This window comes from Paramisgurnus dabryanus, chromosome 8 (genome assembly GCF_030506205.2).
Source record: "Paramisgurnus dabryanus chromosome 8, PD_genome_1.1, whole genome shotgun sequence".
NCBI classification, from domain to species: domain Eukaryota; kingdom Metazoa; phylum Chordata; class Actinopteri; order Cypriniformes; family Cobitidae; genus Paramisgurnus; species Paramisgurnus dabryanus.
Genome location: NC_133344.1, coordinates 38,184,940 through 38,196,053, shown reverse-complemented (window position 1 = coordinate 38,196,053; position 11,114 = coordinate 38,184,940). Strand labels below are relative to the sequence as shown.

At 38.6% G+C, this 11,114-nt stretch overlaps 1 pseudogene; it reads left to right on the top strand.

Annotated features, from left to right (window-relative positions):
* The first annotated feature begins 1,544 nt into the window (after positions 1–1,544).
* LOC135771491 (cytochrome P450 2F3-like) lies at positions 1,545–10,739 on the top strand (annotated as a pseudogene).
* Positions 10,740–11,114: the final 375 nt, after the last annotated feature.

The window sequence follows — 11,114 nt, the reverse complement described above, 5'->3', positions numbered from 1 at the left end:
GGCAAAAAACAAAACATTGTAAGCCTTCATGAAGTCCTAAGCATGCAACAAACTGGATGCGAGCTGCCGTAAAACACCAAAGACGAAGATCATAGACCGTTAATATTAATACAGTCTAGTGGCCCGAATCTCTGCGGTGAGAGTGGTTGAGGTAAATGGCGGAAAACGTGATTGACGTTGTGGCTAGCTTGATAGGGCTGAGGTAAAAACGAAATTACTTAAGCGCGTACTCGTGAAGAGCACAGATGGGAGAGGAGAGGAGCCTGTGCATATCAGACGTGAACACGAGAAAAATAATGGGTTTAATTATACTTTTACTTCCTGACAGTTTCACTTGTTACGTGAGGATAGTAATGACTGACAGACGACTTCGAATTACATACAATATAATTTCCTAAAATCTGAGAGAATGCAAAAACATTCAAATATGTTTTACCTCGCTATACCCGATGGGCAGGGCGGAGATACATTTTGGTAGCCCGACAAGAATTCCCAATAGCCTCGGGGCTCGGGCTAGAGATTTTGCGAGCCCTGGATATCTTATAACAACAGTTATAAGCCACAAGGAGGTGCACTGAGAACGCAGGGTGCTATATTTACCCTTATGAAAAAGATTAACAAGGTATCCGACAGCTAAATATATATTTCCAAAAAATAAATTAAAGAACATAATTTAAGCTTGTTAAATGCAAATTTACAGAGCCCCTGTCATTACAGAGCAGCAGAATCTGTATTTGTGTTTATCAGTTAGATTAAAGTAATTTTAAACTTTAAAACTGCATTTAAAGGCAGACAATGCCCATTCTGTAATTTAACTTTGCGTGCTCAGAATTTTTACACGTTCACTGTATGATTTAACGAAATACGAATAGCCTAGTATTATAGATGGAGAGGCATTTGCACTTCATTGCATATTTTGAAGGCCCAGCTGAAGTACCCACGGTTCGCCACTGGTATGCACTGTACTGTACAAGAAACAAATAGGACAAAGTTACTGGGATAAACAGCCTGCTCTTGTTGCCAGATCTTACAAGAGATAAAGCAGGTCACGAGAAGTGCAAATGGAAATGTTTTAAATCCTAATGCATTACATTGAAAATAAGATCAAAATACTGTGATGCTTACCGGTCGACTTCATTAATTAAAAAAATTAATCACCTTATAAGCCAAGCCCAAGAAACGTTACTAACAATATATTATGGCAACACAGCAAGAGCACACTCTGTGAAGCAGTTTTACAGACAAACATCACACAACACTACTAGACAGTAGTTTAGTTCAAATTCAAAACATATTTTTTGTCACGAACATAGGATATTGACTTAGTTGGCCATAGTTGAAATTGGTCTGTAAAATTAAAATGATGTTAATCAGCCAAGTCATCTATCAATGCTGCAAGGTTTTATGTGTTAAATGATAAGAAGAATGTCAGAGTGCACTTCAGTTAATGTGTAAAAGCAGGTATTTGGACACATAATTCACCTCTGTCCCATTCACATGGGAACCACCCCCTTATTGCACTGCACCCTCCTTACAAATATAAACACTAAAGGCAACACAAAACAGACAGTTTTGAGAAGAGACTTTAGATAGACAGAAAGAAACAAATTGTACTGAGAGATGGAAATCTCTAGTTCATTGCTGTTGGTCATAGTTTTGGCCGTTTTGATGTTGGTGATGTGGTGGAGGAAGACGAGCGGACTTTCTTTACCACCGGGGCCGATGGCACTGCCACTGATTGGTAACTTACATTTGATGGACAACAGTGCACCCTTTAAAAGCTTTACAAAGGTAAGAGAGAAGACTACATGTGTCATGTTACATTTATTGTATATTTTAAATGCACATCAACATCAAAAATAACATGAACTACAGAGTTAACTGTGAAGTCATTGTGATGTTTATCTGTGATACCCGCAGTCATCTGCACTGCTGAATTAAGTAAACAGACAGCTCTAATTTTCTTATACCGACTTTACGCATCTCAGAATGTTCAGTGTGTAATTTTATTACACTTGGTACAGTCAGACTTATTGGCTGAGTTACAAAAGTTTAAATAGGGTCATATTTTACTGAGTGAGATTAAACAATGTTAAAAGGATAAGACAAACAAGTGCATTCAATAAAATAAGTGTATTCCACAATCCGTAACTGGAAAGGTAAGTCTAATATAGCAGCTTTTGAGCTACAGCATATGCTTACAATGGGTGCATCCCAATTCAGGGTCTGGATCCTTCCAAGGCCGCAGACTTTGAAGGCAAGACTTAGTATTTGAAGGCTGAGCCTCTAAAGTCCACAAAGCTTTTAGATTTTGATTTTAGAAAATATGACACTTTGATGCAGATTAAACTATCCAACATTATATAAAATTTACCAACCTTAGAAATATATAAAAGTAAAACGCAACATGCACAATATTGCAGCAATAATATTAAGTCACATCACTAAAACATCATTTATAATAATAAAACCCTGAAAATAACCTTTAAGTGGAAAAACATACACTTTTATTTAGCTACATTCCTGAATGTTTATTTCAAAATACCCAGACGTCACAGGGGCATTGAATCCTGGAAAAGCCATGGCTTGGAAATGGAAAAAATGGCTAAGACTACATGTAAAACCTATAAATACTTAATCGTGTTTTGTGTGGCAGTGTCACATAGTCCCCTCCATTAGCTTACTGCCTCAGGGAAGAAACTAGTCCTTTCAAGGTGTCAGTCATTTTCCATCTTGTGGGTCTCCTCTCGTACGTGTACAATAAAATGCCTTTGTAAAAAAATTGTCCATGCTGGGCCCTCCCACGTCGGCACTAGCTTGCCAGAGGAATCAGTGGAAATACAGAAGAGAGGTGGGATCCAATTACAGGCTGGGCATCCCTGGGTAGGTGGCGCCGCTCCTCTCAGGGTCCTGGAGCACCCAGCTCTCCTGGCGCCACCTACCCAGGGATGCTTAGCCTTAAGAACACACTGAAGAACAGTTAGCTTCTCCAAGCTAATGTTAACATTGACTTTTTGAACAGTCCGATGATGCCACAGAGATTTGATTGTCGTTTGTGAAACATCGATTTACATACAAACTGAAATGAGTGAATGTTGCTGTAAGTACAAACATTTACACATCTGCTGTGTGTGTAAGTAAAATCTGTTCTCTCAAACAGTGGAGTAAAACCTATGGTCCTGTGATGACGGTGTACCTCGGGCCACAGAGAACCGTGGTTCTGGTTGGTTATGACACTGTGAAAGAGGCTCTAGTGGATCATGCAGATGACTTTGCAGACAGAGCTCCCATTCCTTTCCAATACAAAGTTTTGAATGGCTATGGTACGATACATTTTCAGGTTTGCTTGACTTTACAATCATATACTATCAGTTCAAGTTTAGTGTAAATGTGTTTACCATCCTACCTGTTTGTAGGTCTGTTTATTAGTAATGGTGAACGTTGGCGTCAACTGAGGCGTTTCACTCTCACTACATTGAGAGATTTTGGGATGGGGCGAAAAAGAATGTAACAATGGATTCAAGAAGAGAGCAGACACTTTGTGAAGAGTTTTGAAGAAACCAAATGTGAGTACATAACAATAATGTGCAATAATGTAAAAGAGTGTGCTGCAGTCAAATCTGTCAGAAATAAAAGAATATAATAAGGTTTGTTTTCTCACAGCTGAACCAGTTGACCCAGCATTCTTTGTGAGCCGGGCAGTGTCCAATGTGATCTGTTCCTTGGTGTTTGGACAGCGCTTTGAATATGAAGACAACAACCTACTGCACTTGCTCCAGATCATCTCTAGAGTTCTGCGCTTTGTTAGCAGCTCTAGGGGACAGGTGGGTTAACAGGGAATGAACAAAAAAATGTGCATCCCACTTGATAGCTGCTGGTGTTGGTGCAGCCTTTTGGTTACTTTGCCTTTTGGGAACCAAATAATAATGTTCTAGGAACGTTCTTTCTAAGTTTTAAAAATAACATTCCTGGAACATTGTAGAGTGTTTTTAAAAAAAATTACATTTCCAAAAAATATATCTTCTGTATTTATTTTTAAACAAAAAAGTTGTGTGAGTATTTTAGTAATTTCTTAATGATTTTATGTAACTGAAAAGGTTTGGATTGTTGCACCAAAATTTGGACAGCTGGTTAACTGCAGTTGTAAGACAATAATCTGTTAGCCTAACTAAATGTTTGGCATTGAATGGGGCATTAAATAGGTGAAGAACTAAACAGAGTAATGAGAGCAAGCAGGTGAGGGGCATAAAGTAATAATGGAATGATTAACAAGGGGCAAAGTCAAGACGTGATACTAGAGAGCACATGGCACACAGAACACAAACAAAGACCATGTTCTTCCCCACATGACCACAATTTCCAGAGCATGAGTTTGACTCTTGACAAAAACTAAGACTAGAACTAGAGGTCAGGATCCAAACATCACCTCTGACACAAAGACAGAATGGTTAAGATCCTGTTTCAAGAAGCTAGACAAAATCACTGCAGGGATGACAGGACTTTGATAGGCCCCTGACCCTCAAGGCCTTAAGAGACGCTAGGGGCAACAACACAATCAGGCATGATGAAAGACAACACCAACACAAACAACACAGATTAAAGGGGAAAACCAATGTGCAAGAAGCCAGGCTGGGTGGTGCCGGCTCTGCTACTTCGTGCACATGAATGCCAAGTATGAGACCTGGAGAACAGACAATGTGGCTCCGGCCTAACATGGACAGATAAAGGGAACCAGGCTAGTGTGGTGTAGGAAGAAGTTCATTGGAATTTGTGAAAGGATGGAGCATAAGTGACAGGACAGAGCAGGTCAGAACATTCAGGGTAAAGATCAGAATGCACTCTCGAGGCTTTTGGTCCGGAAAGCACTACCGAGGCTCTCGGACCGGAACGCACCATCGAGGCCACCTTGCTCTAACACAAAAGACATTGCTGTCATGACCCGGTCAAAAAGACTAGAGATAGAATCCCTAAAGACTATCACAAAAGTTACATCTGTGGTTTAGAAAAAATATAAACAGATGCCTTAATATATTGGTAGTAAACACATTATCTGAGAAATTATCCTTTAGGCTTTGATTCAAATGTCCTATCCATAATGCTGAAGTTAGTCATGTTTATCTTGTTTGAACTTTGCATCTTGGCTCAAAGCTGCTAGAAAGCGATTCTTATAATTGATTTACTTCTATATGTTGTGTGTGATGTGTCTGACTTGTTTTTGATTTATTTGATTCCTTTCATTCATGGTAAAACTACATAATACTTATTCAGCCTGTCCAAAGGGTTGGATAAACTGTTATTATATAAAAACTCACCAGATGCCCTCATCTCAACCCCAACAGTTGTACAATGTCTTCCCTCGACTAATGGACCTCTTACCTGGCCGTCATCAAGCCATGTTTAAAGAGGTTGAAGACATCAAAAACCTTGTTCTGGGTAAGATCAGTGAGCATGAACTCAACTTAGACGTCCAAGACCCCCAAGACTTTATCGACTGCTTTCTTATCAAACTTAAACAGGTAAGCAGGATTCTCTCTCTGCTTTATCTACATATTGTTCATTTTGTAGGGATACAGATTCTAGTATTCTGTTTCTTTGTGTGTTATGATAGGAGAAGGGCAATCTTGACACAGAATTCCACAAAAATAACTTGTGGACGACTGTTGCTAATCTGTTTCTAGCCGGTACAGAGACCACCAGCACAACGCTTAGATACGCACTAATGCTGCTTATTAAGTACCCAAACATACAGGGTAAGATACTAATGATGTGAATGCCTAATATGTCTCTTTATAACCCCTGATGGGTTTTGAACCACAAGTATGTCTCTTATGGTAGATATCCAATAAAGACATGCCCATGGTCATCTGGCATGCGTTGCTTTGCTGTCCCAGAAATCAGTACTAAACTTTTAAGAAGGCAAATGTGCCTGTGGTCATCAAAGTGAATGACATTTAAAAAGAGAAATGTGAACTCTTGTGTCTTTACAACAGAATAATATTTTGTATATTTTGGTATACTTTAATAGAGGAAATGCAGAAGGAGATTGACAGAGTTATTGGACAGAACAGAATGCCTACAATGGAGGACAGGAAGTCCCTCCCCTTCACCGATGCTGTAATTCATGAAGTTCAGCGGTATCTGGATATTGCTCCACTCAATGTTCCCCATTATGCTACACATGACATCACATTCAGAGGTTATGTGATTCCGAAGGTAACAATCAACAGCTCATACTGTGACCTTTTTAACTTTAAAATGAATACATTTAGAGTATTTTAAATTATTTGTATTGTGTTGGACTTTGAATTTGTGTAACTTTAAAGGAACATCACTATAATTCAATTGTTTTGTATTCTTCCAGGACACAGTGATACTTCCCACGTTGCACTCTGTCCTTAGGGATGAGGGACAGTGGGAAACACCTTGGGAATTTAACCCTGAGCACTTCCTGGATGCCAATGGCAATTTTAAAAAGAATCCAGCATTTTTGCCCTTTTCTGCAGGTAATATTTCATGGAGAAACAATTCTCTCTTTCTAGTTTTGTAAAAGGACAAATATCTTCCAGTAACTAGGTTGTTTGGCATTGTTGCACTGAAAGTGCTTCTTTTGCATATATTTGGCCAAAGTTACAAATAAATATCTTTGAGCAGCTTAATCTGTCGATAATATAACCCATCAGCTGATTTCGCATTTTGAAAATGATCTGAAATGTTAAACCAAGCATCTAGCACCACAAAATCTAACTTATATTTGTAATGGTATTAAAGGATTAGTTTATGGGGAAATTACCTCATCATTTATTCACCTTAATGCAGTGCCGCTGCTAGCCATTTTGGTGCCCTAAGCATAATTCCTTTAAAATGCCCCCCGACCTTGAGAATTTATTTTTTTTGCCAGTTTAACTTTTTATTACAAACATATAAATTAATAGCAGAAAGTAAAATCTTCACAGCTTTAGTCAACAAACACTACACATTTGAAAGTGCAAACTTTTATAGAATAGCAAAATAGAAAAAAATTACCAAACTTAAATAGAATAGCAAAATAAAAAATAATAATAATCCAGACATGTTTTTCCCAAGTACAATGTCACTAAATTACATTAAATAAACACCAATAAGTAAACAAGAATGCTCAATATTCTTAAATAAAACAAAGATTTAGAGAACTAAGAGGCTGTTTACACTTGGCATTAACATGCGTTTTCGTCGATCGGATCACAAGTGGACAACGTTAATGCCAGGTGTAAACGGTGTTCAAAAAGTTTTGAACGCGTCCACTTTCGACCACTTTCAACCACATTCAGAGGTAGTCGAAACCACTTTCGATCGGATCGCTTTGGAGTTGCGGAACGCAATGTGGTTGAATGCGTTCAAACAGCCACACGCGACCGCCTTCTCTCCGCCCATTTATCTAATCTGAGGTATTAAACACTAATTTTACGTCTTTTTTGACTTCTGCCGTGAACATACGGTGAACAGCGCTATTTTTAGCCTTTCATTGATAAAACTACTGCGGGGTGTTCTCCGTAGTTTCGTTTTGAAAGCGTGAAAGTTGCGCGATCCTATTTCATCAATTGCGCTGAAAATTCAGAGAAAGCTCCAACAAATAAACGTACAAAACACTGTGCAGCATGTATACTTGCTAAACAAGCAGCGGGCTCTGACATAATATAAGTTTGCGTCCATATAAACTCATAATTACTCCCGCTCGCGTTTGAATGACAGCAGAGAGACTCGCCCACCGTCTCGACAGACCACCCCCTCACAGTATTCAGGACAGATGCGGTCGAAAGTGGACAAAAGAGACGGATTTAAATACCAGGTGTAAACGCAATGTGTCTCTCTCGTCCACTTGTGATCCGATCGATGAAAACACATCTTAATACCAAGTGTAAACAGCCCCTAAGTGTCACAGTAATGTTTGCTTCATATCATACATGGTGACATTTTATATTTTTATATATTTAACAGTCAGGAATTGTTAGCCTACCATGTGCACTGACTGCTAACATTAACTTATACTGAGAAAGTATTAACCAGCATCACATCAAAATAAACCACAAAATAAACTACTGCTCAATATCTAAAGAAACGTAGTAAAGAAAGTAACAGCTGCCGTCAGTTATTTGTAAAATGCATATGCATACCGTATGTAATGTTTTACAGTAATGTTTCTCAATTTAGCTTGCACTGAAGTTATAAATTATAACAACATAGTTTCCTAAACATTAATGTCAGCACAGCAAGTTCGAGGCGCATTACGATTAGCAGCAGCTGCAGCACATGCGCATTTTATTCTATTCTATGTCTATTTCATATTTTAGGAGTGAATGATAAAACATGATGGATTTACCTGCAAGTGATGCACGGGCGTCATCCCGCAGTTTCTTCTTTTTTTCCGATCATGACTCCTGCTGTCTTTTCGAGGCCATTTCCGATAGTTTAGTGTCTGGCCGTTTCTCAATCCGAAGGCTGCAGCCTACGCGAGGTCGCATATGCAGGCTGCATACGTCATCAAGCCTGGTTTATTTCAGTTAACTGAACATTACATTAGCAAGACATAAGCATATTACAACAATTTACGATGAACTAAGAATAATAGTCAATTTTATAATTGTTAATATTACGAAATAAAAACGTTTTGATGACGTATGCAGCCTGGAAATGCGACCTCTGGAGGCTGCAGCCTTCAGATTGAGAAACGGTCTCTGTCAAACTTCGTCAGGCGCCCGCGCGATCAACCTGCACGGACCATCAAAGGCTGGGGGGGATGCTTTCTATACTAGAGCAATTAAATTATCTCGTGCCCCCTTTTTTGTAACATATACATGGATAAAAAGTGCCAAATAATATTGCTACAGGCTAATGAAATTCTATCAGCATTATAATTTTTTTTCATTAGGCTATTATTTTGGTGCCCTCTCAGGACCTGGTGCCCTACGCACAGCGCGTGATGCGCGTTATGGGAGCGGCGGGGCTGCCTTAATGCCATGCTAGATGAAAAAAAACATTTCACATTTACATAAATATTTAATGTTTTTAACCCCTTTGCTACAATACACTTGAAATTTAGCTCAGGTGTCTCCTATTTCTCTTAAAGGAACAGTATGTAAGAAATGTATATCAATTAATCATAAAATGACCCTGATATGTCACTAGACATTAAGAAATCATTTTCATTTCAAATACTTATATCACTGACAACAGTGATCTGGCCAGGATATTGTCATTTAAAAAGTGAAGTTGCAGCCATCAACTGATGTTTATGTTGTCATTTTGTGTATTGGGCACCAGTTGTGTGATTGCAGTACCAGTTTTAGCCACAAGTTTTGTGATGGCAATACCAGTTTTGGCCACAATCCTACATACTGTTCCTTTAAGCATTGCTAAAATGTTTCTACAACTTGATTGGAGTCCACCTCTGCTAAATTAAATCCAGACCAGAAAGTAGAGGCAGGGAGAACTTCTGCTATGACTTCCTCTTCCTCACCTACCGTAATGTCCAAAAGCTCTATAATTCTGCCTTCTGAGGCAGAATTCAAAGGCAGGAAGGGATCAAGGCACATCCGAACCCAATGCTTGGTTTACTTCCTGATTCCTGAGATACGTCCATCGTCTTGTCCCACAATTCTATGCGTGGGCATGTGCAGGGAATGTGATTGGTTGAGCCTGGTCGGGTTCGAAAAAACTTCTAGTGAGAAATTAGTATTGTGGTTTTCAAATATTGGATTCACTATCACAAAGGCATCCAAAAGCGTTTCTCGGAGCTGCCTTCATGCCTCCAAAGTCATTGCCTTATGAGGAAGGAAGGAATATATACCTAGGATGGTTTTAAGTGAAATAATTGCTTAAATTTTGGTTTATTATTCTGTGAACTATTCTGTTTAATAATCAGTCATGTATGTTATATCTACACAGGTAAACGGGTTTGTGTGGGAGAGTCTCTGGCTCGTATGGAGCTATTTCTGTTCATTGTGTCTCTACTTCAGAAGTTCAGCTTTAGTAGTCCAGATGGTCCAGATGGCGTAGATCCCAGTCCTGAAGTCAGCGGCTTCGGCAACATGCCTCGAAACTATAAGTTAATTGCCTCCCCACGCTGATCAACATGGATAAAATAAACCTGTCTAACTATGAATGTAATTGTGAGACAGAGCCTTACCACAATCAACACAAGTTTATTGTACCTTGTAAAGTCTTTCAGTCAAAATTCGCAGCCTGTTTTTACTAATATTTGTTTAAACGTCTGGCCAGTCTTACATTCGGTCAAAACAATTTATCTTTGTATTTGTTGTGGCTGCTGTAAATAAATATGTACATGACATGAAATGATTATTATTGATAATGTACTGTATAATGTGTTGTACATCAAGTGGTTTTAAGAAAACCTACTATGATATTAGAAATTTTTTTAGAGGGGTTTCAGACCTTTTCTCCCTTGGTTCAGTTCGTTTTGGCATATCTGAACATAAAACAATCACGGTGTAAACCGAGCCCATTTTTCCAAGTGGGACATTTTCTCCCTTGGTGTTGTTAAGTTAGAGAGATATGTGAACAGTCAGTCCGAGAGGTGGTCTCGGCCCGATTGCAAACAAACTCTAAAAAGCACCATCAAACCAGACTGTATCATAAATATAGACCTATAAAATTATTATATCAGAATTACTTAATTCTAAAGAAATACATTGCTTGAATTATTATTTGTTAACAGTTAGCTATTAATAAACATTTGCTCTTTTGTTCTTGGGTCTTATTGCTTTATTAACCATGAACAAATTTGTCGACAAATTCTTGTGAGCACCAAAGTGAGCCTTTTTATCTTAAAATGTCTTCTAATTGCTCTTCTCTGCAATAGGTACAGGGTAACTGTGCAATCACACCAGCCGCGGTAGAGATGGCAAAAACGTTCTATTCACGCGTAGTTGGACACTTGAACATTTTGGGAAAGTTTCCCGGAGAGGGATTAGACTAGTCCTCGACTAAAATAAATGTAAGAGCTATCCAAACTGAAAACAACTTGCATTGACATATCTTAAAATACATCAGTGCCCATTGTTTTGCCTCAGAATGCACACCAGTAATGTTTTTAGTAAGGCATGTTTGTTAAAACTAGT